The sequence below is a fragment of the Pelodiscus sinensis genome, chromosome 3 (genome assembly GCF_052426305.1).
Source record: "Pelodiscus sinensis isolate ZL-2025 chromosome 3, ASM5242630v1, whole genome shotgun sequence".
Classification (NCBI taxonomy): Eukaryota; Metazoa; Chordata; order Testudines; family Trionychidae; genus Pelodiscus; species Pelodiscus sinensis.
Window position 1 is genome coordinate 127,547,393 of NC_143054.1, and position 26,306 is coordinate 127,573,698.

At 43.8% G+C, this 26,306-nt stretch overlaps 1 long non-coding RNA gene across 1 annotated transcript; it reads right to left on the minus strand.

Annotated features, from left to right (window-relative positions):
- Nucleotides 1–1,629: 1,629 nt before the first annotated feature.
- On the minus strand, nucleotides 1,630–25,854 carry LOC142827969 (uncharacterized). Its single transcript, XR_012902802.2, has 3 exons — nucleotides 25,532–25,854; nucleotides 14,175–14,272; nucleotides 1,630–1,765 (listed from the first exon to the last, which is right to left on the minus strand). It is a non-coding gene; the product is annotated as an uncharacterized LOC142827969 (long non-coding RNA).
- Between the last annotated feature and the right edge of the window lie 452 nt (nucleotides 25,855–26,306).

Here is a 26,306-nt window from a genome sequence, read left to right on the forward strand (position 1 = left end):
TAAGGACTGAGGAGGAAAAAAATGGAATGTTCTCCTTACCATCAACTAAGTTCTATTCCATAACACTTTACAGTGGTGTGGACAAACTTTCAACCCAACAGCCCTTTTAGGGAGAGGGGTTTGCCCTTCTCTGAGGTGTAGCAGGGTCAACAGTCACTGTGGGTCCCAGGGCAGGATGTAGTCAGGGGTGGCTCTGTGCTCCCAGAAGGGATGGAGCCTTAGGTGTAAGAGGTGGGGCCAAGGGTAGTCAGCACTTAGTTTTGCCCAGACCCAAGTGACTCTCCCTGCTCCTCCCCCGAGACCTCAGAGCCATGTGGGGCAGTGCTCCAGTGGCAATTCAAAGGGGCCTGGGCTGTCCAGGAGCTCCGGGACCCTTTGAATCTCTGGGACCCTTTGCCCCCCTTGTTGGCAGGTCTGCTGAAGTATAAGGTACTGTTTGTTCCCTAAAGGCAGGGGTCAGCACTAGATGCTTTTTGTATATGTATTGATATGGTAATTTCCATGTTTCTAAATATGTCTCGAGCTTTCAGAACACTGAAGTAAAGAGGGCTTCCTGGGAGTAAAGAGAAGTGGGTGAAAGATGCACAATATTATCATTGGTTTAGGACTACAAAGGGTCCCTGTTATAAGTCACTTGGATATTCGTCGTTTCGCATGTATGTCGTCAATTGATTAAGGAAACTAAAATCATTATATGTTGCACAGATCTGCACTTACCTACTTTGTTTTTCAAGGGACCAAAAGCCAGCAACGTAGGCCGGGTGAGTTTAATTAAAACAATGTGGCTTCTGCTGGTGCTGCTCACGGCTCAGTGCACACGCCCCAGCGCCTGGAGGAAGCAGCACAAGGCAGCGGTGGCTCCGGGACCCAGGTATTAGGTTAGAGGAGGGGGAGTCTGGGGGTGCCTGGCTGGAGGGGAGGGGAGGGGGATTGGGTTAGAACCAGGGGCTGGGCTCTTCGCACTCTATGGGTTATAGGTACATTATATGTATATACACGTGTGTGTGAACTGTATGTGTTAGGAACGTCTCTCAAGCTAATTACTTATTCCTTATGGGTATTAATTCCCCTTTATCAGTTGTTTCGCTATAAATTGCATTATTTAGGAACGTAACCTGGACTTAAAATGGGGACCCCCTGTAAATTATTTTCACAAATAAGGTTTTTGATTGGTTTTGTTACTTGTCTCCACTAGATGTCACCACTGCATGACATTCTTGCCAAAGCAACATTGTGGGGTTGGGATACAGGAAAACTGGAATTTTTTTTTCTTTTGTAGAAGAATGGCCCATTAATGGAGGGAAGCAAGGTGAGGCAGGGAGGTGTCTAGGGGAAGAGGTGACTATCTGGATAACAGTAATGTGAACATTTTCCTCCAGCCAAACTGAGTGTAAATTCTGGCTTTTTACCAAAAGTCTTGCCACAAGACATTCCCATCCTAATATATTTGACAACGCTTCAGAGAATTCCACATGATTGCTGAGCGATCCCACATGGGCACCATTGGATTGTATGCCATGCCTATGCACAGGGCACGAAGACTAGTGCTGGATGGAGGATGGCAATTTGATTTCATGGCAACTTTTGAGGTTTCAAAATTCATTTTTATTTCCCATTGGGAATGATTTCACTAAAATGGAATTCTGTCAGCAGGGCTGGGTAATTCTCATTTTATTTTGCTGGTGCTGAAGGCTGCAGATCTGGTGTTGTAAGAAACAGTGGTACAAATATCTCCCTCAGCCTTTTTCAGATTGGAGCTTTTCATCTGAAAAAGATTCAAATTGGGTAAAATTAGGGGGGTCCCATATGTCTAAGCTATTATGCTAAATCCCTATCTATATAGTCTGTCTCTTCCTTCACCCCAAAACCTTCCCTGCAGAAATTTAGTGGAAACCAATGTCTCTGAAAAACGTTTTGGCTTCTACAGAGCTTTTTTAGCTGATATTTCATGACAGTGAAAATGCTCAGGCGTGCTCTGAATCATACTCCACTCATATTTCGATCCGTTTTATCTATTGACTTGGGAGTGATGCTGGCTGGCTGTGAAGGAAATGATCTCCATTTCTTGGTGTGAAGGACAAAGAGGGACAGAAAACGGGCATCTACTGTTTAATTTCTCTCACTCTTTCAGACTGGCTTAATTAACTAATAGACACTTCAGCACATGGACAGTGTCTTAACATGTGTTTTGTAGAATTCAAAGCAAAACATGCAACACACATATTACCTGACCTGATTGGAAACTTTAAGGGAATAATACTACCAATAATGTGGGCAACATTATAAGCTTGAATAAAAGCTCCTAATTCTGCAGGTATCCAGATTTTGTTTAATGTACCTTAATTTTCTTAGTCCTGGAATGCTTAGCATTCCCAAGCAATTCATTGTCAATATTAAAAGTAATCCTTGCACTTTTTAGGGCACCTATAATGTACAAAATACAAGTTAATGTGATATACATGATTTGTTTTATCCGTTGACCATATCACACAATAAAGAGAATGAACTTCAAAAATAACTAAATTAATAAGGACTTTAAAAAGAAACTGTAGACTTTCCATGATGGATTTGCTACACAGTATATCCTTTTTGTTAAAATAAAATAGTCTTTTTAGAATGTCAGTGATTGATTTAAAATGGTGGCTATTTTTACTTTGAAGGCATTTGAACAATGAGATTACTCTAGCTAGGATGAAAAAAATAAGTAATTTTTAACTACTTTATACTCTCCATGAAAGCCCTGTTTTCCTCATTAATTGTCTCACATGAATCTCTTTTGCAAGAGTGAAAATTATAGAAGTTTAGTTTTTATGGACGCCTCTCAGGATCATTAGATGGCACTGCAGAGCTGTAATAACCCAATATATTTTGCTTTGGGCTACAGAAAATGCAATCTTTCTGTACTGGTTTAAGAAAGAAATAACACATGTACAGTATATGGTTATATTAACATGCTTGTTTGGATTTTAGTTCTTCAGTTCTGGTTAGAAGTTTATGATGAAGTGGCTGCAGCTGCTCATAGTTAAAGTTGTCTCATTTTTTCATTATAAGCCTAACTTTTGCTTCCTCCTTTGGTCCTGTCCCCACAAAAATCCCCAACCAACATTGTTTCAGCATGTGTGGCCAGTGAGCTATGCACAATTTGTTTGGACAAAATTTAAAACTATTAAGACAAACTGTTAAGATGTGGAGTATAGAAAAAAATCAGTTAATCATTTTTCCAATATTCTTCTAGCACGTTTTTGCCTGACCTTGGTTTGGCTTGTTTAAGACCTTCCAAAGATATTTCAAAGATCTTAGTGAGCTCCAATGCATAGGTCCCTGTTTTAGGATAAATATATCAGACTAATATCATAGGGTAATATAAAAGGATTGTTGGTGATTGTAATTCATAGAATCTGTAGAGTGAGACAAGGAAGCAATGAGCTAGGCTCCACACAGATTCTTGTCACTATGCAATTCCTAACATTTAAAAAAAGTCCTAAGAAAATTCTAACAGAGTTTATCGAATCTGGAATATAGGCTAAGAGTATATGCAAACATATATATCATGAAATGTATGGGATACACTTGAAAGACAGATCCCAGACCCAAATGAGAATCCTAGAGCAGAGACCTTTTGACTTCACATGACACAAGTGATTGCAGCTTGGAGCACTCCCTAATGACATTTCAGATGTAAGCAGGGTCTGAATAAATCCTTCCTTGACAGCTAGCTGGAATGGGGAGAAACTTGGGCATGTTTATGTGCATACATTGTGCTCATGCTCTGCTTACATAATCAGTGTGATCAATTTGTGGTTATTGGGCACAAATCCCATGGTGACCAATTGAAAAAAAAAAGAAAGAAAAAGCTTAACAAACAACGAGTGGTCCTGTAGCATCTTAGAGACCTAACAAAAATACATATGGTCTCATGAACTTTCGTGGGCACAACCCACTTCTTCAGGTGACAAATATGGAGCAAGAGGCATAGAGGGTCAATTATAAAGCAGAAAAAGAGGGGAGAGAAGGTGGAGAAAAAACCCTGTCAATTAAAGTGTTCATGCTAAATGAGGCTTATAGAGCAGGCTGTAAGTGTCTGATACTTAGCTTTTAATGTCATTTGGGTGTTGAATATAACGGCCCATCCAAGAAACGACTTTGTTCAGTCCTTGGCTAAATGTGTCAAATTTGCACGTGAAGGCCAGTTCTGCAGATTCTCTCTAGTTGGTTCCTGAAATTATTTTGTAAAAGAATGGCTATTTTTAGATCCATTAGTGAAAGTCTGGGCAAGTTAAAATGTTCCTCTACGGGTTTCTGTGTGTTACTATTTTGAATATCTGACTTGTGTCCATTAATCCTTTGTTGTAGAGACTGTCCAGTTTGGCCAATATACTTGGCAGAGGGGCATTGCTGGCGTTTCATGGCATATGTCACATTAGAGGGTATGCAGTTGTATGAGCCGCTGATGTGATGGCTTGTGTGATTAGGTCCTTGGGTGATATTGCTTGTATAGATGCGTGGACAGAGTTGCCAACAGAGTTTATTGCAGGGATTGATTCTTGCATGAGTATGTTTGAGGTGCGTGCGCAGTAACTGGAAAGAATTTGTTTCAGATTAGGGGGCTGTCTGTTAGCAAGGATTGGCTGGTCTCCCAAAACCTGTGAGAGTGAGGGATTGTTTTCCAGGATGGGTTGCAGATTGTTAATGATGTACTGGCGGGATTTAAGTTGGGAGCTGTAGGAGATGACTAGTGGTGCTCTGTTATTTTGTTTTTTTGGCCTATCTTGAAGAAGCTGATGCCTGGCTACTCTTCTGGCTCTGTCAATCTGTTTTTTCACTTCCCTAAGTGGATATTTCAGTTTTAAGAATGCCTGATAGAGCTCCTGTAGGTGTTTGTCTCTGTGGGATTGGAGCAAATCCAGTTGTATCTTAGGGCCTGGCTGTAAGCAATGGATCGGGTGATGTGTTCATGATGGAAGCTAGATGCATGTAGGTAAATATAATACTTGGTAGGTTTCTGGTATAAGGTGGCATAAGTTGAATAACGGTGCTGGGGACGAGAGCTGAGGAAACATTGTTTGAAGTCAGTCATAAAGATGTTGGCATATTGTGGGGCCATACAGGTGCCCATAATAGTGCTGCTGACTCGAAGATACAGATTGCCTCCAGATTGGAAATAGTTGTGGGTGATGACAGAGTCACAAAGCTCAGTCACCATGTGTGTAGTGGAGTCATCAGGATAGTGCTCCTGACAGCTAGTAATCCATCATTGTGTGGAATGTTGGTGTAAAGAGCTTCTACATCTATGGCAGCTAGGATGGTGTTTCAGGAAGATTACTGATGTCCTATATTTTCCTCAGGGAGCCAGAGGTGTCTTGAAGGTAGCTAGGAGTGTTGGTAGCATAGGGTATGAGGAGAGTGTCAACATAACTGGATAATCACGATGGGGCATCTGAGATTTCCAGGTTTGTGGATCTTGGGTAGTGTTTGCAGCCTGCCCTAACCTTTGCATTTCTAGTGAGGGCTGCCCCAAGCACACCTGGTTACTGGCTGCTACTAGGACTCATCCCCAATTCTCATATTTCATCCCATAATGTGAAAGCTTGGAGATTGTGCTCCTACCTGAAGAGACATGTGATGAAGGGTAGAGACCCCAATCTGTGACAGGTAGAACCCTGTTAATAGACCAATTATTCCTCCATCTATATTTAAGGGGATGATTTGCAACAGCTGGCATAAAAGGCTGTAGCTCAGGCAGAAAAGGGGATCTGATAGAGACTAGGAATGGCCTAAAGAAAGCTTAGTATTGAACTGAAACTTGATGGGACTGTCCAATTCTGCAGGGTCATTTGTAATGATTTGGAGGTAGGATTACCCACAAATCTTCAGAGATCCATAATGGAACATAGGTCTGAGAGGATTAAAAGCTCATTGGGCTGCAAGAAAAATCAGCTGATATTTCTGTATTGTGTTAAGGACCAGATGTATGACCAAAAATTGCATACCAGGGGGAAGTCTGTGACTTGCAAAGACAAGGGTAATAAAATAGAACGGGACGAGAAGCATGAAGGGAAGAGCCTCAGCAGTCAGTCTAATGTGTGGAAGGAAAGTTTTTGTAGTTCTTGATTTTTATTAGGGGATTTTGGCCAGCCCCTGGTATTCTGCCAGGCCAGAAGAGGGAAGGTTGTAAGAAGCTGGACACTCCATGTAGAGGAGGGCTAAAATCCCAACAGACAGTGTGGCCCTACTCATGTGGGTGTTAAGTGCCTAAAATGGGGAGCACACTGCATCCTTCCCAAAGGTGATGTAGAGAGTATGCTGGCGTGTGCTGCTGCTCAGCCCCCAAGACTAACTCTGAGTTACCCAGAACTCTTCTGGGGGGACATGGATTGCTGCAGAGGAGCCACAAGGCAGCTGAATATGCCACCTGGCACTGAGACAGAAATTAAAGTTTAATTTTATCTGGGACTGAGAGGAAGGATTGCGTACTTGGTGTCTTATGAAAACAAAAAGTAACACTGAGTTTTTGTTTCTTAAAGGGATGCATTAGAGCAGCCTATCTGAGGAATGGACAGTCTACGTGAAAAGGTCTTATGTGTATGAGACTCCAGCCCAAGCCCTATGGCCTGTTTACACTGCCGAAGTGGTGTAAAGGGGCCTTGGTATAATTGAGAATCTAGTCTCCTAGGGGTTGTTTTGTGTTTTCTCTTTTCTTTAGACTGATGAGTGTCTGGACATTGCTTTAGGCTGCAGGAGACTTTAAACGGGATTTTTCAGCTTTCTAGATGAGGCCATCTCTAGGGACTCAGTGAGGGGGAAAACTATCAGAATTTTAAGCTTCATGACGGCCTAGATAAGAAATATTGCTCATCTCTACCACACGTCCCGTCCCTATTGTATCAATCTCCTATAAAACTAGCAAACTTGGCAAAAAGTGCTGAGGTGAGGGAAAACTCAGCCCTAAACTTGGGGATAGGTTTTTAGCATTCCAGCACAATCCTTCAGCTTCCACTGCCCCAGGCCATAGATGAGAATAGCAGCCATGGCCTTTCATAACAGTTGCACAGAGTGTCAGGGTCTCTGGTTCCCCTGAATGTAATCCTGGATCTACTGGTCCTGGTCCCAATCCTGGATAACCCAGGTGCAACAGCACCAATCTCAGACATTCAAAAACAAGTCAGGGCCAAAAAAACAAAAACAAACAAAAACACCTGGAGATTGTCTCATAAATCAATGCCTGGTTCTTTTCATCTGCCATTTGATTTGCTGAACCTTTTAGAGTCCATGTTTTCAATTGTTCCTTGACGGTGCTACTCCACTGGGGACCCTAATCAGGAATATTCTTGCTCCCCACCGTACTAAAATGGGCAAGTTCTTCTAATAAAAAATGAATAGGTATCTTCTTGAATTGCTTGGGGTCCTAACCAAGTGCTTAGTCTGCTTATGCCTAGTGCCGACTCTATTCTGTGCAACTATGAAGGCTAGAAACTTACTTTGTGTTAAAGGAAAACTGAGATTTTCATGTAATCACCAAAATCTAAGAGCTGGGGCTTAATTAGTAACACTAAATTATTGTAACATGTGTGATAAAGTTGGCAGCACTGTTAATGTCACTTTTCATCCCATCCCAAGCCCCTGTGGGGCCACTTTGCTGGCAGCCTCCTCCATCCAGACTCTCAGTAATTCTAAAATGCCACAAAATGAAATTTCACTCTGAAAGTATAAGGATGATTAATGGCCCTGAGTCAGTCACTCCTAGGTTTTCCAGTCTATTGTGGGGAAAATCAAATAACTCCAGTTGTGTCTAAAGGGGGGACTGTGCAGGAAATCAAAACTCTCTGAAAGAAAACTGCTGTAAGGGTTAAAAGTTTTTCAGGCCTCTCTCCCTGTAACAGAGAGAAATCAAATTAACTCTAATCAAGACCCTCACAATGCCTATCTCAAATTCATGGATACTCTTAGTCTGTCACAATTTGTCATGTAAACCCTTATCTTTGTCACAGTTTGCCTTGTAGACTCCTCCACTCAAGTTCTCATGTGGCTTTGTGTACTGTAAAAACTTACTTCTAGCACTCCTGGGGTGAACAGAAGTCTCAGAGTACTTCTGCTGAGACTTTGATATGTTAAAGAAGAACAATTCTGTATAAGGATACCTGAATCTGTCTGTCAGGGCTGCTGCTTCACTCTTGGAAGTGACAGCCTGCATGCATGCATCATAAAGTTTTCCTTCTAGGTTTCTCTCCTGCCTCACTGATTTGACCTCTGGCCTCGGACCCTTCTGGGGGCTCTGTACCCCAGGGGAGCGAGATTTCCCCCTCACTATCATAGCCACATACTTTCTCTTTCCTGAACAATCTCCCATATCTTTTCCTGGACATGCTCTTCCACATTTGTTCTCATTTCACAAAGTTTCCGGGGCCCGGCAATCAATGGAGAAACACTTTCTAGGTCCTATAGCACAAAACATATTTGCAATTGACTATTTTTTTATAGTATTTACACTGTAGCTTGTGCATTCTGCAGAGATCATTTGGAAAGAGTAGTTATTTTGTAAGTCTTCTCTGAAGTGCATGAACAAAGAAAATGAGAGAAATGACTCTGTTTTGGTGAGGTAGTCCTTGTAATCCTGATTCAATCCATGCACCTATTGCTGCAAATTAAATGTGTGCATATTTCTGAGAGTCAGCTTTGCATATCCACTTTCAACTTCTGTTAACAAGATTCTTTTTTTTTCCCCATTACTATAATTGGTCTGCAATTCTCCTGGTGCTTTACAGACAATAAAAAGGACAAAAATGGATTTTTATTGTGTGCAGGTGCACACAGCTGTATTTCTTCCATAGCATTTTAAAACCAAATATGCCTGCTTAAAAGGAATATGTCAGCCACCTACTACCGCAGCAGGTGGAAATTGGTCAAAATGCATGTTAAATAGAGGCCACAGCAGATTTCTTAGTTTGCTCTCCATTTATTTTTATTTAATGGCTATAAAAGAGTGGGCTAAGCTAAAGGTTGTAATGAATTCTTAGTAAGTAACAAAACCTAGATACTTGTACAAGTGAGCCTGAAGTATATTAAAAATAGATTACTGTGCATAACATCTGATAATTAATCTCCTAACCACTTCTGTTGCAGAATGCCCACACCCTTTGTTTCAATGACCGACCTTCTGCAGAAATCTCCTCCAACCTTAGGTGTGACAGATCCTCAACTGCTAGCTTATCTTGCTTTTTGTGACTCTTTTCTCATTAATTGCACTGCTCTGGGATCCAGTGTCCTTGGGTTTTGTAGTGTCTGCTGCATTGATCAAAAAAGCTATGTGAGAGTGACACGTGGTCTGTTACTACTCCTGTGCCTTGGAAAATCCCTCCCAAGGACCAGTGTGATATCAAGAGTAGATTCCCACCAGAAGAAAGCAGTGACATTACTATACAGGGCCACTTTTACTGCTCTATTAAAACTGCTACTAAGATTTATGAATATACCCAGATAAAGGGCATCTGTAGGTATTAGACAGGGAGGTATAACATAGTACAGAATTCTTTCCTTCAGTTACAAACTCTGTTAACCTATTGATGAGTGTGTGATCTAGACTGAGATAATTAGTTCAAGCTAATGCAGGAGTTTGCAAACTGTTCAGTAGAACTCTTGAAGCGGGCTGGAAAGTTATGCAATAGTCTGCCTAGAAGGGAAGTTTCCTTCGAACCCTCATCACACAGAGGTCTGCTTATACCTGAAAACATGAAGAGACATCCTGACCAGTGTAACAGGCTGACAGATTAAGGCAAAGACATCTCTTTATGCTTCCACTTTTTGTACTAAGGATGCTTTATTACCACGTAAAACATTATATAGCACCAGTCACCAAAAGTTAAGCAATGAGTTGGTCTGAGGTCAACTATGACCCCCCAAAACTGAGGGCCCAATTGTTTGTGTCAGGGCTTTGATCCTACCCTCTCTGAAGTCATTGGGAGGTTTGCCATAGACTTGAATGGTACAGGACCAGGGTCAAAGTGAGAAACCATTGGTCTGGTTTTTATTAAAGAAGATGACACCTTTCCTCTAAGTGTATTTTACAAAAATAGTCACTAACTCCATTTTACAGATGGGGACATTATGGTTTGGAAGTCTTCAGTCCACGGAGCTCCGATTCCAGAGCCGAGCCAGGAATTAAACCCAGAACAGGAGCTTTGACCTCTGCTCTGTGTTGCCTAACATAAGGAACCCATTAGGAGCACAAAAAAGAAAATGAGTCTTAGTCTTCTACAGAGACATATGACCCTGTAGCAGAGCAGGTCCTGACGTGCAGAGCTGTTCCAGGTCACAAGCAACTTTGTGAGCCTAGACTGTGTGTTTTAAATGCAGGGTTGAGCAGTCCTGTCTATGGATAGTTTTCTAGGAACCCTGTGACTAGATCTTCTCCAGTTCAGACTGATTGTTGTCATGGTAGCAGACCCTCTCTCAGGGAACATACATGAGCATTTCTAAGGCTATGTTCGTATTACAAACTTTTGCTGATGCAGGTTACATCAGCATAAAACCACCACAGTGAGTATATCACTTGTGCATGTGCATACTTGGCTCCTTGCAGCATCACTCAGCATATTAACTAGGAGTGTGTTTTGGTAGATGTGTCATTGTGCAACTCACCACTATTCAGGTCATTGAGTTTTGGGAGCTTTTGGCAGTTCACGCTGTGGCAGAAATGAATCATGCAGGGGTAACTGGGACAGCGGGGTCAAGTTCCATCCTGCCACCTGTGTATCCCATAATTGTCACCCCTCTTTTGAAAATCCCTCTAACCTGTTACTATCCACCATCTCTGACAGAAACATGGAGCCTGCACAGCTCTGCAGTGTGGTCCTGAGCATGGCAAGCACAGGATTCATGATCCTCCAGTATTTACAGAGCTGCATGAACAACCGCAAGGAAGATGGTGACTTCCTGGAGGATGGATTGCTGTGGGACCTAGTGAAACCAATGGTTGGTGTCATTCGTGAAGCACCTGCACATGACACATGTGCTGCTTCTAAGCCCAAGAAATGAGCAATGAGTGGTGGGATTCAATTGCAATGTCAGTTTGGGATGATGAACAATGGCTGCAGGTCTGTTGGGTGCAGAAGGCCACATTCCTAGATATGTGCTGCACTCACCTCAAGTCACCGGCACAGGGACACTGAATAAGAGCCACACTGGCAGTGGAGAAAAGAGTGGCAATTGCAGACTTGGAATGTTGGGTTGCTATCAGTCGGAGGGAAGCCATTTTGGAGTTAGTATATCCATTGTGGGGGTTATGTAAGTGTGCTGGGCCATTAATCACTCTTTCTATGAAGGACTGTAACTCTCTTGGCAGGGGTAGATGACCGTTTTGCGGGGCCCCGGGCAGCATAATTCCACGGGGCCCCCCCTTTGCCACGGCGCATGCGCGGGGCCCGGGGCGGCTGCCCCGTTCGCCCTGCCCTATATCCGCCCGTCTCTTGACAGAGTGCAGGACATAGTGGATGGATTTACAGATGGATTTTAGATTGATGAACTGTGGTAGATGGATAGATAACGTGTATCCCTATTTTGGCAAAAGATCACCTTGCCACAGAGTATAGTGACAGAAAGGGCTATTTTCCTATGGTTCTGCAAGCACTGGTAGATTGCTGAGGATGCTTCACTGACATTGATGTTGGCTGGCCAGGGAAGGTGCATGATACTCAAATCTTTATTCTTAAAGGACTGTTCAGAAAGCTGCAACAGGGACTTTCTTTTCTAAACAGTGGATTAACATTGACCATGTTGAAATGCCTGTAGTGAGCCTGGGGACCCTACCTACTCTTTGTTTCCCTGGCTCATGAAGCCATATACCCCTTCCCTTAAACCAAACCATTGTTCATGAATGGAGCATCGCCTGTTTGAATTTTAACTTTGGAAGTGCTATTTTAAATGACTTCCCTTCCTTCTAGTGGAAGGGGAAGGGTAGAAGTTTTTAAGAACTCTTGCTTCCTTGTCTGCAAAATTGGTTCACCCTGACCAATACTCAGTAGCTGAAATAAAAGCATTTGTGCCAATGTAGTGATACTGTGATCCTGTAATTGGATCCTCACACTCACACCCTTGCACTCAAGTGGAGCAGTGTTGACTTCTATGGCATTCAACATAAGTGCAAGGGTCTGCTTGCACAAATCCAGAGATGGGATTTGTGGGTTTGCTCTTGAGCAGATCTCACCTTTGCGGTTCAAAATGCTGGACTTGGCCTCTAAATCCCTAAGTAGTTCAGATGTAATTATTTTTTGTGTTAATGAAACTCTTCTTGACAGAGAGAGTTTTAACATGCACCTCTAAATCTAGTGCCCATCTGATACCCAATGGGTCTACATGAGCCCCACTCCAAAGATCTTAGCACATGTCTTAATATGACAAGCCTGGGGGTATGTCAACTACAAAATTAAGTAGACTCAAGTTAGTTTGACCTACAGCCACCACATTAAATTGTCTCTTTGTGTCCACACTATGCCCCTTGTGTTGGCAGTGCACGTTCTCACTAGGCACGCTTGCACCCACTTACATGGGGCAGTGAGGAGCTCTGGCAGCTGAAGTCTGACTGTCAGTCCAGGGGCAGGCTTTCAAAAACAACAAGTGATAAGCAATGCAGCATCTACACTAGCATTGACCTAACTACGTTGGCCTCCTCACTATACCTCTCGCGGAAGTGGGGTGATTAGATGCATGTAGCGTGAGAGTTAAATTGTCATGGTGAACATTGTTGTGTAGATGCTTCTACAGTTAAATCAATGTAAAGAGACCAAGAGCTTAGAGTCTAGTTGAATGGGGCTCTGATCCCAACTGGGGTCCTCTAGCAGCTATTGCACTACTAGTATGGAACACTACTAAGTACACTAATGGGCATGAAAATGCAAACGTGCTATTTCATTTGAAATTAGATCACAACCAAGCTTAGCATGCTGATCACACAGTCACTGCAGCACTGCCACTCCTCTCTGAGGAAGAAGGAAAAATGAATATTCACAACTTGTTTTAGCTCATCTGAGACTGTCATGGACTATATCATTCTCTTTTTCTGTGTCTTGTGCTTTTTGAACTCTTATGGGAAGGGCAGAGGAAGAGGGGACAATTAAAATGTGTTGTCTCTTAACTGATTCATTTTTGGAACTTTTATCTCAGTTCTGCTTAGATTTGGCTCCTGAGCGGGTCTGTGTTTGGAGACAAATCCTCACTATACTGAGTGAGATTCATTAGCTGTAGAGAAGTAACTAACCTTTCCCTACATTGGGGTTACTAAAAATTGACTTAAACCATTCACACACTGTACCACTCCTCTGACAGGAGCAACTACTCAAAAATCATCAGCATGCACAGCTGGCCTCATTAGGTGTCAATACAAAAAATCCTCTGAGGCATTTACTGCTGTGATTTTTTTTCCATTTCTCCCAATTGTGCTTTCCCTCAGCATAGTTCAGTAGGAATTTGAAAGTGCAAAAATCTTTAAAAAAAAAAAATAAATCTCTGCTTAAATCTCGGATTTCCTCATTGTCTGCCTTTGCCTGGGCTTGCTGATAGCCAGCTATGAGTGAACAACACTGCTCAAGAAGATGAGGCCCATTCTATTATTTCTACTCTGTTCATTAAAACTCATTTGTTTCAATGTTAGCACTATAATAAGGAATGTTCACCTTTAGCACGGTGTATTCAAAACCCAATAAAACCTTTTTATCTTTCCTTTTATAAATGCAAGCCAGGGCTGTAAGTAAAAGGGAAAGCAGCAGATGCCTGCAGTCAGAGTGATTGTGGTAGCATTCCTTTTCAAAACACATCAAACCTTGCCACAAAGCACAAAAAACATGGGAACAGGCTTTTCACATAAGATTTTCCACACTTCCACTCTAGCATGGTTGGGAATACAAAGAGAACAGCATTTACACTTTCATAATAGGAGCAGTTGAGAGCGCTACCTCATTTTCTAGCATCTGTATGTACACCCGGACTTTAGTTTAGGACTTGGGGAATAAATACAATTTGTGAAACACATTGTGAGAGAAGAACATTAGCTAGTTAAAACAGAGGCCAGCGTGTCAGAAAATCTGGGTTTTAGCTCCGGGTCAGCCACAGGTTTCCTGAGCAGCCATTGGCAAATCACTTAACCTCCCATATTCCAGTTTTTACAGAGGGGGAAGATAGCTTACCAGGCCAGGAAATTGGGATGGCTCATTCACCTTTGTAAAACACTTTAAGATTCTTGAATGGAAGATACCATGTATTACTAGTGTTGAGATGGTGTGATCTAGAAGAAAAATAATACTGTTTAACAATGTTAGAAACGGGTGAAAGTTCATTGTAAGGTGAGCAGTGTGTGCAGGGCTTTGTATCTGTTTAATCAATTGCTACTTTCAAAATGTTTTTGATCTCGTACTCTATTTTCCTCACAAGTGTGATGGTTGCATCATGATAAAATTCTGGCAGGTGCAGAATTTACACACACTGTACAAACATCAGCCTTAAGCATTGCCTCTATTTGCATGTGCAGAGGGGCGTCTAGCCAGGTTGAACTCTTATGATTTAATGGAAGGGAAAGGTACTCTCAGTAGCAGCATTTCCCCTTTCCTGAAGCCCTAGAAACACTCATCTTGTTTGGTTGCTTAATCGTGTCTTAATTCTCCTAGGCTTTGGTGGTGCAGATTGAAGCAGGGGCAAAATGAAAAAGCCAGGCTGCTGGGGAGATGTGGACCAATGCAGCAGAGTCCAGGCGTGGCTAACCATGCAAAGAAGTCTTCTGTCTTTGAAAATTCGAGTGTGACATTGATTTTGAGTCCCTGATTGTAGCCAGACAGCCCCCCCCCCCCCATCTCAAACAATCTTGCTTGCCCTCTGAGATGTCTGAATACAGAGCAGAGAAGGAACAATAAGAAGATCAGCATAGCCATTAAGTTTTGATCTGCTTTGACCAGGATATGCGAGTTTCTGACTCTGAGTAACGATTAAGGAAATAAGCTAAGCTCGAGGCTGCAAGAAGTGTCAGGCTGGCACCTATGTTGATTCGAACACACACACAGTCCCTGGGAGAGGAATTTCCCACTGAGAAAAGAATCCCCAGTAATTCCAGTTTAGTTACCTCTCTTACAAGTGTAAATTAAGTTCACAACTCCCTTGTAAGAACTGGTCTCACAAAAGACAGACCAGCCCCATTTGGCATGACAGACAAGAAAGAGAAATACGTGACCCCATGAGTATAAAAGATAGGTCCAGCACACACTCACTTTGAGTGTCATTCTACCCTCTACCTGCTGGTCGGGTTAGGTGTTTGACCTCCCGAGGTTCTATGGGGACACCCACCTCGTATTTTCGTCTTTCCTAGGAATTGAGGGACCGGCCCTGGCCTGACATGCTGGAGTCGAGAGGCACAGAAGGGGGTAAAAATTGTACCTGGATGTGGTCCTCTGTCTTAAGTGTACACATAGAGTAAGCTGTTACTTGGTACCATTATTTCTATTTTTCTATCTTTATCTTCTTTGTAACCATTTTTAAGATCTATATTTTACTAGTAGTTAAGAAATAGAACAATAGCCATTGCAACCATATGATTTATAAGCTTCCTCAAATAAACCTGTAACTGTTTAAGTTTTAACCTGACTCCTTCAGTTGCTGTAACAGAACCAAGCACAATTTAAAAGAACTTCAGCCGGTCTTAAGGGACAGATATAGGGAGCCCTGACCGTCGGCTGACACTGATGCTATGCAAATGGGATGCTTTGTCCACTACCCACTCCATAGTTTTCTCCAGACTACTCGGCTAGAGTGATTTAACTCCTGAAAATTCCATAAAATGAACTTTGGAGTACAGGTTGAACCTCGGGACCTGACTGGTGCTGAACGAGCATTACCAAACCCTTTCACTGCTTTATGGGGCTCTTAGAAGATATTTGGGGTAAATTAGAGCTAAATAACAGCACAGAACACTGAGAACCAGGAGTGGTGGTTGTAAACAAACTTAATGGAATCATAGGGGGACTTCAACTATCCAGACATATGTTGGGAAACTAACACAGCGGGGCACAGGCTATCCAATAAGTTTCTGGACTGCATTGGAGACAACTTTCTGTTTCAGAAGGTTGAAAAAGCTACCAGAGGAGAAGCTGTTCTGGATTTGGCTTTAACAAATAGGGAGGAACTAGTTGAGAACTTGAAAGTGGAAGACAGTATGTGGGACAGTGATCATGAAATAATAGAGTTCATGATCTTAAGGAAAGGTAGAAGGGAGACCAGCACAATTGAGGTAATGGATTTCAGGAAGGCAGATTTTGATAAGCTCAGAGAACTTGTAGGTAAGGTCCCATGGGAAGCAAGACTGAAGGGAAAAACAACTAAGGAGAGTTGGAAGTATTTCAAAGGGACGTTGTTAAGGGCCCAAAAGCAAACAATTCCGCTGTGTAGGAAAGATAGAAAATATGGCAAAAGACCAGCTTGGCTTAACAAGGAGATCTCGCATGATCTCAAAATAAAAAAGGAGTCATATAAAAAATGGAAACTAGGACAAATAACAAAGGATGAATATAGGCAAGCAACACGGGAATGCAGGGGCAAGATTAGAAAGGCAAAGGCACAAAATGAGCTCAAACTAGCTACAGGCATAAAGGGAAACAAGAAGACCTTTTATAAATACATTAAAAGCAAGAGGAAGACCAAGGACAGAGTAGGCCCACTGCTTAGTGAGGAGGGAGAAGCAGTAACAGGAAACTTGGAAATGGCGGAGATGCTCAATGACTTCTTTGTTTTGGTCTTCACCGAGAAGTCTGGAGGTGTGCCTAACGTAGTGAATACAAGCAGAGAGAGGGTAAGTTTAGAAGATAGGATACACAAAGAACAAGTTAAAAATCACTTAGGAAAGTTAGATGTCAGCAAGTCACCAGGTCCTAATGAAATGCATCTCGGGATACTCAAGGAGCCGATAGAGGAGGTATCTGAGCCTTTAGCTATGATCTTTGAAAAATCATGGAAGACAGGGGAGATTCCAGAAGACTGGAAAAGGGCAAATATTGTGCCCATCTATAAAAAGGGGAATAAGAACAACCCAGGAAACTACAGACCGGTCAGTTTAACGTCTGTCCCAGAGAAGATAATGGAGCAGGTAATTAAGGAAATCATATGCAAACACTTGGAAGGTAATAAAGTGATAGGGAATAGCCAGCATGGGTTTGTGAAGAACAAGTCATGCCAAACTAATCTGATAGCTTTCTTTGATAGGATAATGAGCCTCGTGGATAAGGGAGAAGCGGTGGATGTCATATACCTAGACTTTAGTAAGGCATTTGATACGGTCTCACATGATATTCTTATTGATAAACTAGGCAAATATAATTTAGATAGGGCCACGATAAGGTGGGTGCATAATTGGCTGGATAACCGTAGTCAGAGTTGTTGTTAACGGTGCTAAATCCTGCTGGAAAGGGATAACAAGTGGAGTTCCGCAAGGGTCTGTTTTGGGACCCGTACTGTTCAATATCTTCATCAATGATGTAGATATTGGGATAGAGAGTACGCTTGTTAAGTTTGCAAACTGGGTGGGGTTGCAACTTCTTTGGAGGATAGGGACATAATTCAAAATGACCTTAGCAAGTTAGAGAAATGGTCAGAGGTAAACAGGATGAAGTTTAATAAAGAGAAATGCAAAGTGCTCCACTTAGGAAGGAACAATCAGTTCCATACATACAAGATGGGAAGCGACTGTCTAGGAAGGAGCATGGTGGAAAGGGATCTAGGGGTCATAGTGGACCACAAGTTGAATATGAGTCAACAGTGTGATGCTGTTGCAAAAAAAGCAAATATGATTCTAGGTTGTATCAACAGGTGTGTTGTAAGCAAAACTCGTGAAGTCATTCTGCCGCTCTACTCTGCACTAGTTAGGCCTCAGCTGGAGTACTGTGTCCAGTTCTGGGCGCCACATTTCAAGAAAGATGTGGAGAAATTGGAAAGGGTACAGAGAAGAGCGACAAGAATGATTAAAGGTCTAGAGAACATGACCTATGAAGCCAGGCTTCATGAACTGGGCTTGTTTAGTTTGGAAAAAAGAAGATTAAGGGGGGACATGATAGCGGTTTTCAAATATCTAAAAGGGTGTCACAAGGAGGAAGGAGAAAATTTGTTCCTCTTGGTTTCTGAGGACAGGACAAGGAGTAATGGGCTTAAAGTGCAGCAAGGGAGGTTTAGATTGGACATTAGGAAAAAATTCCTGTCAGGGTGGTCAAATATTGGAATAAATTGCCAAGGGAGGTGGTGGAATCTCTCTCTCTGAAGATATTTAAGAACAGGTTAGATAGACATCTGTCAGGGATGGTGTAGACGGAGCTTGGTCCTGCCTTGAGGGCGGGGGGCTGGACTCGATGACCTCTTGAGGTCCCTTCCAGTCCTATAATTCTGTGATTCTATGATTCTATAGGAAACTTGGCAACACCCATGATAAGTGGACATTCAGATAACTAAAATCATGCTGTACAAGGGATGTTGTCAGACCACAGCGTGTTGCACTAGAGAGGTTCAACCTGTATTCCATATCCTGCTCCCATGGGTTTTTCTGTGGCAAAGGGTCATGTAGTCCAGAGCTATTGCTGAAAGCACTTCTTTATCTACTTGCTTCAACATTATGACACTGAATATCATCTCTGTAATGGATAATGTGCAACACCAAAAATCAAATCAAAAGGATGCTTTTATACTTAGGCAAAACACTATGGGTATGTCTACACTACAAAGTTAGTTCGAACTAACGGACATTAGTTCGAACTAACTTTAATAGGCGCTACACTAGCGCTCCGCTAGTTCGAATTTGAATCAAACTAGCGGAGCGCTTAGTTCTAACTAGGTAAACCTCATTTTACGAGGATTAAGCCTAGTTCGAACTAGCTAGTTCGAATTAAGGGGTGTGTAGCCCCTTAATTTGAACTAGTGGGAGGCTAGCCACTCTGGCCAACACCAGGGAAACTCTATGCCCCCCTCCCGGCCCCGGACCCCTTAAAGGGGCACGGGCTGGCTACGGTGCCCGTGCCAGGTGCAAGCCTGCCAGCACCCAGCCAGCAGACCCTGCACCTGGCACGGCACAGAGCCACCCACCCGATGTCCCCCAGCCCACCCCCTCTTCCCGGGACCAGGCTGGCGGCTCCCGGGAGCTTGCCCTGGACCGCAAGAGGCGGGCACCTTCCTGGGCTAGTGCGGACATCGTGGACCTCGTCCACGATCTCCGCACTAGGCACAGGAAAGTGGCCGGCTAGGGCAGGAGAGTTGCCAGCCTGGCCACCCAGGAGCAGGTGTGCATGAAAATCAAGGGGGTCCACTGAGACCCCCGACCCTAAGCCCTGAGCTTACAATGGCCGTCCTGGGTCAGACCAAAGGTCCATCTAGCCCAGTAGCCTGTCTGCCGACAGCGGCCAACCCTAGGGACCCTGGAGGGGATGGACCGAAGACAGTGACCAAGCCATTTGTCTCGTGCCATCCCTCTCCAGCCTTTCACGAACTTTGGGCAGGGACAGCACTCCTACCCCCTGGCTAAGACTACTCCATGGACCCAACCTCCATGACTTGATCTCACTTCCCTTTAAACTCTGTTCTAGTTGTAGCCTTCACAGCCTCCTGCAGCAAGGAGTTCCACAGGTTAACTATTTGCTTTCTGAAGAAGAACAGCTTTCTCTTACTAGTTTGAAGCCTGCTACCCATTCCTTTCCTTTGGTGTCCTCTAGTCCTTCTTTATGGGAACTCAGGAAGAACTTTTCTGAATGCACCCTCTCCACCCAACCCCTGCTTTTAGAGACCTCTATCCTGTCCCCCCTCCGTCTCCTCTTTTCTAAGCTGAAAAGTCCCAGTCTCTGTAGCCTTTCTTCATCTGGGACCTGTTCCCAACCCCTGATCATGTTAGTTGCCCTCCCCTCTCCCAGCCTTTCTCTTCCCCTCTCCCACCTCCTTTTCCCAGTCTCCCCCAGTTTTGTTCAATAAAGACCGAGTCAATGTTGGAAGAAACATTATCTTTATTTTGTACATCAATAAGAAGGGGGGCTAGGGAAGGGTAAGTGGAAGGAGGTGAGGGAGGAATGGGGCACGAGCCCCCGATGGGGAGGACTGGGCTGGCTCTGCGGGCTTCTGGGGGTGGAAGCTCTCCTGCAGCCCCCCAATTGCCCCCTCTCCCCAGATGGCAGCCTGCGGCATGTGCAGCCGGGCTGATGGCCGAGTGGTGTGATGTGCCCAGTGTGGGTACTCCGGGCACTCCAAGTCAGAACTTCTTTGCAAGCGGGGCACCACTGAGAACTGTGTGTCCGGGGTGGGGGTCGGGACCCTTTAAGCGCAGCCCTCGGCTAGCCTGAGACAGCATCTCCACGCTCTAAGTCCTCCACTGATGCCCTGCCGGCACTGCTTCCGGCCATCCTTAAGCCCTGTTCAGAGTCCACTCAATGTGGACTTGCTAGTTCGAATTAGCAAAACGCTAATTCGAACTAGTTTTTAGTTCTAGACGCCTTAGTTCGAATTAGCTTAGTTCGAATTAACTAATTCGAACTAAGTTAGTTCGAACTAGCGCTGTAGTGTAGACGTACCCTATGTAGAGCAATTTCTAATGGACAATTTTTGTTTTGCTGTGTTTTCAATCATAAGTGTGACTCAAAGCTCTAGTTCAGATCATCTTGGGCAATTATATGGAAATCTCCTTCATTCAATCTACCACCCTGGAACATTCGTCATGGATCAGCAGCCAATTTGCACTCTGAGCCGATTTAGGATTTTGAAGTTGTTTCTTCGGGCAGGGATACTGCCAGTCACCATAGGAATACAACACATCTAAGCCTATTAAAAACTAATCCTACTGCTAAAAAGAAAAACATGGGGCACTCTATGACATCCGTTACTTTACTGTTGCTAAGCATGACTAATAAGTTCATAGTTACATTATATGATCTAATACTGAACGGAGCTATTAACACTCACTGTGCTTCTGCAGACTGCCTTGCAAAACAAGATAGAACATGTGAAGTCCTGGAAAATTAGGCCCATTTATATATTTTTATGTTGGATAGCCATGGGATAAAACGGCAGAGGCACGTAATAAGTGTACCAATATTCTAGACACCTCACTGTTTCCTGATACTTCAGTATCCAAAGCTAAGAGAAATCTTCTATTCCCTCTATGGCTGGCACTGCACTTAGTGGAGTTGGACTTTGCCTCCACATGGTACTTAGTCATGCCCTCCTGGTTTGAGTACTGTAATTTTCTGTACTGAGGCACTTAAAAGATGACCTTAAAGCCGTGGTCACCAACCAGTAGTTCGTGATCTACCGGTAGATCTCAAGAGCTACTCTTAGAGCCCTCTCTGAACTGCGTGCCTGCGCAGTACATTTACATTAGATTTCCTCATTTGAGGAGCAGCTACTCACCTAGCAACAACACAGGTGAGTAGCTGCGAGGAATGGTGGGAGCTGGGAGGTCGGGAGGGCTGAAACACCCCAGCCAGCTGACTGTGGCTTTCAGCTGAAAGAGGCTGCCCTGCGCTCCAGCTGATCGGCTGCTTCTCCTCTGCGCCTGCTCACGTGGAGCTTGGTGCACTCTGACTCAGCACCAGGGCTAGCTGGCCAGGCAGCCACTTCTCTTCACTCCCACCCGGTTGCCCTGCGCTCAGCCCAGGGAGGCTGTGTCTAGCTCCAGCTGTGCTGGAGCAAGCTTCCTGGGCTGAGCGCAGGGCAGCCGGGCGGGAGCGAAGAGAAGCGGCTTCCCTGACAGCTGCCCATAGCGCTCAGCCAGGGTGCACCAAGCTCCACATGGGCAGGCGCAGAGGGGAAGCCGCCCAATCAGCTGGAGTGCGGATCAGCCTCCTCCGGGCTGAAGGCCACAGCCAACGGGCCAGGCAGCTTCTTCTCTGCACCAGCCCACGTGGAGCGTGGTGCACCCTGGCTGAGCACCATTTCCAAATGTTGAAAAACGTCTTCCAAATGTTGGAAAAAAACTTAAAAAAAAAAAAGCAGCAGTATAGGGATTGGGGATAGCAAGTGATGGAGAGAGGAGAAGAGAGAGGACGGGGCTTCAAGGAAGGGGCGGGGCAGTAGATCTTGGCTTGGTCTGTCATTTAAAAAGTGATCTTGGGTGTAAAAAGGTTGGAGACCACTGCCTTAAAGGATGTACTAGCTTGTAGTTCAAGCCCTGGTCTAGAACTCTGAAGCCCTAACTCTTCAATTCTTGGCTTTTCTTCAGACCTCCTGTGTGCCCTTGGGCAAATGATGTAGCGTCCCTAGTCTCTCTCTCTTCAGTATTTAGGGAAAAAAAATCACAATGATGTATATGTATCACAATGAGAAGATGAAGGACTTTCCAGTCCATTATTAACTGAGAAGGATGTTGAACAGCATCTACTAGGGATAAACATTTAAAAATCAATAGGCCTAAATACCATGCACCAAAGAGTCATAAAAGGGTTGTCTGAGAAATCTCTGGTCCACTGATATTTTTAATTTTGGAATATTAGAGATGTCAAAAGACTGCAAGAGTGCTAATGTGGTGCGTCTATTTAAAAATGGCAAGCCTGAGTAACTATAGGCCTGTTAGTGTCACATCTGTTCCTGGCAAAACAATGAGAAAGTGGATACAAGGTTCAATAAATAATTATATTCCTGTCTTTTACACCAGTCAACCTAGTTTTTTATGAAAAATCAGGCTTTTTCAGACGAACCTGATCTCATTCTTTGAGATTATAAATGTGATTGATAAAGACACATGCATGGATGTGATTCAGTAAGGGTTTGTCTACATTTACAGCACTGCCGCAGTGCAGCACCACCAGGGAAGGTGGACCACTATAGTGCTTAGTGAAGATGCTACCTATTCTGACAGGAGAGTTTTCCCATTGTGATAGGTATTCCACCTCCTCAAGAGGCAGTAGCTGTGATGGCAGGAGAAGACTTGCATTTTGTTGTGAAAAATGTTGTTATAACAAAACTGAAATGTGTTACGGGATGTGTGATTTTTATCAGTTTTCACAGGAAATTTATTGAAAAGCCTGATTTGTATTTAGTTACTTTGTATTAAGTTATATAATATAAGCATTGAAATGATAAATGTAAAGATTTTCAGAACATTTTGTTTCTGAAAAAATGCCAAGATCAACCTTTTTGCCAAATCAAATTTTGAAACCATAGAATTTCCCACAGGATGGAAATTCCAAAATTTGCCCAGTTGTACAGAAGGCTCCCCTTCTCTTGGAGTTCCTGAACTTAAAGCCTCTTGTCACTCATAGACACAAAGGTAAAATTGGTAGTTTTGGGTGAATTATGAAGGAAAAGTCTTATCCCTACATCGTCCTAGAAGAGTCCCCCAAAAGAAACTATCTGACCAGAACTAAGACTCCACATGGAGGAAACCGCTCCCTTCAGCCTGGTTTTTGGTTTGCAAGCTGCACATCTGACACTTCACTAAATTCTGATTTATTCAGTTCATGCCCTCACCAAGGCAACAGCGATGGGTGGGATTAGGGAGTCAACACACAGGGAAGATGGACTGCTGCTCTAGGAAGGTTTCACACTGAAATCTGCCAATTTATCAGCCCTGTAGAAAGCTCTTGCTGAGGCATGTCAGGCCATCACCAGCAATTCAAATCAATCTGTCTAAAACAGAACTCTTCTAAAAGGCAGTGGTTTCTAGTAATAACAACCATAACGTTGTTTGATCAAACAACCACAAACCAATTCGTTTGAGGAGAAGCATTGCTTTAAAATAGATTTGAGGGACTAAAAGTGATGATGGCGCACTAAACTTTGCGAGATCAGGCAGAAAAATGGTAGTCATGGAAACTGCTGATTAAATAACTATATTTAATATCAACAGCTGGGTTTGGATCCTAAGCAACTGACAGGTCAGCTTGTTTTAGCCCCGAATACTCCAGCAATTCTAAATGATCAGCTTTAAGCATGTTGAATGTTCTAAAATAGAATAACACTCACTGTTTTGGGTGAAACAAAATACAGGACTATGTAGCACTTTAAAGACTAACAAGATGGTTTATTAGATGATGAACTTTCGTGGGCCAGACCCACTTCCTCAGATCAAATAGTGGAAGAAGTTTTGGGTGGATATACTTACACAAAGATCAATCACTGTACTAAAGACCGAGCCAAGCCTATATATGTAGGGCCTTATGAATAAAATCTCATGCACCCAGAGGATAGGGAAGGAGTTAGTGCAAGCCTATCACAGAGATGGACTAAATGAACTTCTTTACAGTTCCATTATAAATAGATTGGACAGCACTTTATAAAAGTAGAGGTCTGAACTTGGCAAAACCTATTTGTTCATCCCAATTCAGCAAAGCCTTTAAGCATATTCTTAACGTTGAGCACGTGGTCAAGTCTCCACTCAGCGGTATGCTGAATAGAAATGGACTGCTGAATCCCAGAAATAAGGAAGCTCTCCGGAACACCTCAGGAAAGGGCTCAGAACACACAAGTTAGAGGACCCAGCTAGTGGATAGGCCAGAAAGAAGAATTATTTGGGGAAGATGATGGCATCTATGACCAGTGGGTTTTCCTGGGGCTTGTAAAGATTTGGAACTATTACTGTGCTGGCCTTATTTTTATACAAAGAAAACAAAATCAATCTGGTCATTGTAAGTTAAGGGTACAGCCTAGATGCACAACTGGAATCAGGTATGGCTACTAGTATATGCCTCTGTTTAGCTGAGTTAATTCTGTGGAGAATGAGTAATGTAAATTAGCACATTTTATAATCCTATTCTGTTCCTCTTAAATTGGTAAAAAAAATCCCATTGTCTTTGAGAACAGGAGCAGGTTCCTTGACAACAAGGATTTCAGTTGGTGTGAGCAGACACAGGCATATTTTTTGGAACCCTCCTCCCCTTCTAGTAGGGCATTACTTGGTCCATGGTTCAGCATATTGACAAAACATGTTAAGTAAAATGGATGTGCTAAGGGAAATAATTGAGCCCAAGGTTTCAGAAGTCTGAACTTAGAAAGATGATTGTCCAAGTTTGTCTTATCAGGTACAGCTAAGCTTGAATGCGGTAACACTTGTTTCCCCAGCATGAGTATTGTCAGCAATACCACTGCTTCTTGTTAAATGTACTTATTAGGGAGCTGGAACTGGAGGGGGGGGGGGGTGGTGAGTAGAGAACCAATCAAATTTGCAGATGAGTTATTTATTAGTCAGGAATAGTCCAGAGAAGGAGTAGTGAGAGTTGAGAGGGGAACTGCTGGTAAGGGAACAGGCTTGGGGTTCAGAGCCATCCTTAGACACACACAGCATATGCTGCTGTGTATGGCACCATTAAATTTGGGACACCAGTGGTGCTCCAAATTTAGTAAGTGCCTTACGCTGTGTGTGCCTAGGGCCACCACTGCCCATGGCAGTACCGATTCTGGCAGCCCCAATTCCCCAGCCCTATATTCCACCTCCTAGTCCCCATCCCCCTGCTCTGCCTCCCAGCTTCATCAACCCCCATCTCCTGGGTTCCCCACCCCTTGCTCTGCTTCCCAGCCCTGTCAGACCTAATCCCCCTGGTCTCCCTACCTCAATCCTCTGCCTTCCTGCCCCGGTTCCATTTTCCAGCCTGTAGTTCTGATAGGCTGTGCCGCTCCCACTTATGCCTGCTCTGCCTCCTGACCTGCAGCTCCAGTAGGCTGTGCCTCTGTTTGCATGCTCCCCCACAGCCTCCCTGAGCACAGCACTGCCCTATGGAGTGGCTGCTCACCCAATAGGGGATGGAAGGTGCAGGTGCTCAGGCTGTGTAGGGCACTAAAAATCAAAGGATGGCCCACCCAGCATACCCTTACCAACCACTGAGGGTTTGGGGGTGTGGCATAGACCTGAGGCAGTGAATGGGAAGACTGTATAATGCTGGCAGACTGTATCCTGAAAGGTGCCATGCTGAGTGACCTACCTGGAGGGACTGAATCACAAAGGGCCTGAGGGTCCTAGAGTGACAAAGGAGCTGTAAAGCAGCAAGAGTCTGTGTGATGGTGTGCAGACTGTTGGCCTAGAGCAGGGGTGGCCAACCTGTTACAGGCAAAGAGCCAAAATAGTTGTGCACGTAGCGCAAAGAGCCAGAAGGAAAAAGTTGTGGAGCAAAAAAAGAAAAAAAGAAAAGACCCAGCCATGTTTGGTTGTGCAAGAAGAAGAGAAGAAGAAGAAGAAGAAAAAAGGACACTACCCCTTTAAAAAAGTCTCAGGTTGGCTTTTTGGCTACATCAGGCTCCTGTTGGCTGGGGCTATCTTGCACAGGGGGTCGGGGGCCATTTCCAGGGGTGCAGGGGCAGTTTTGTAAGCCACGGGGAGGCTTCGTGAG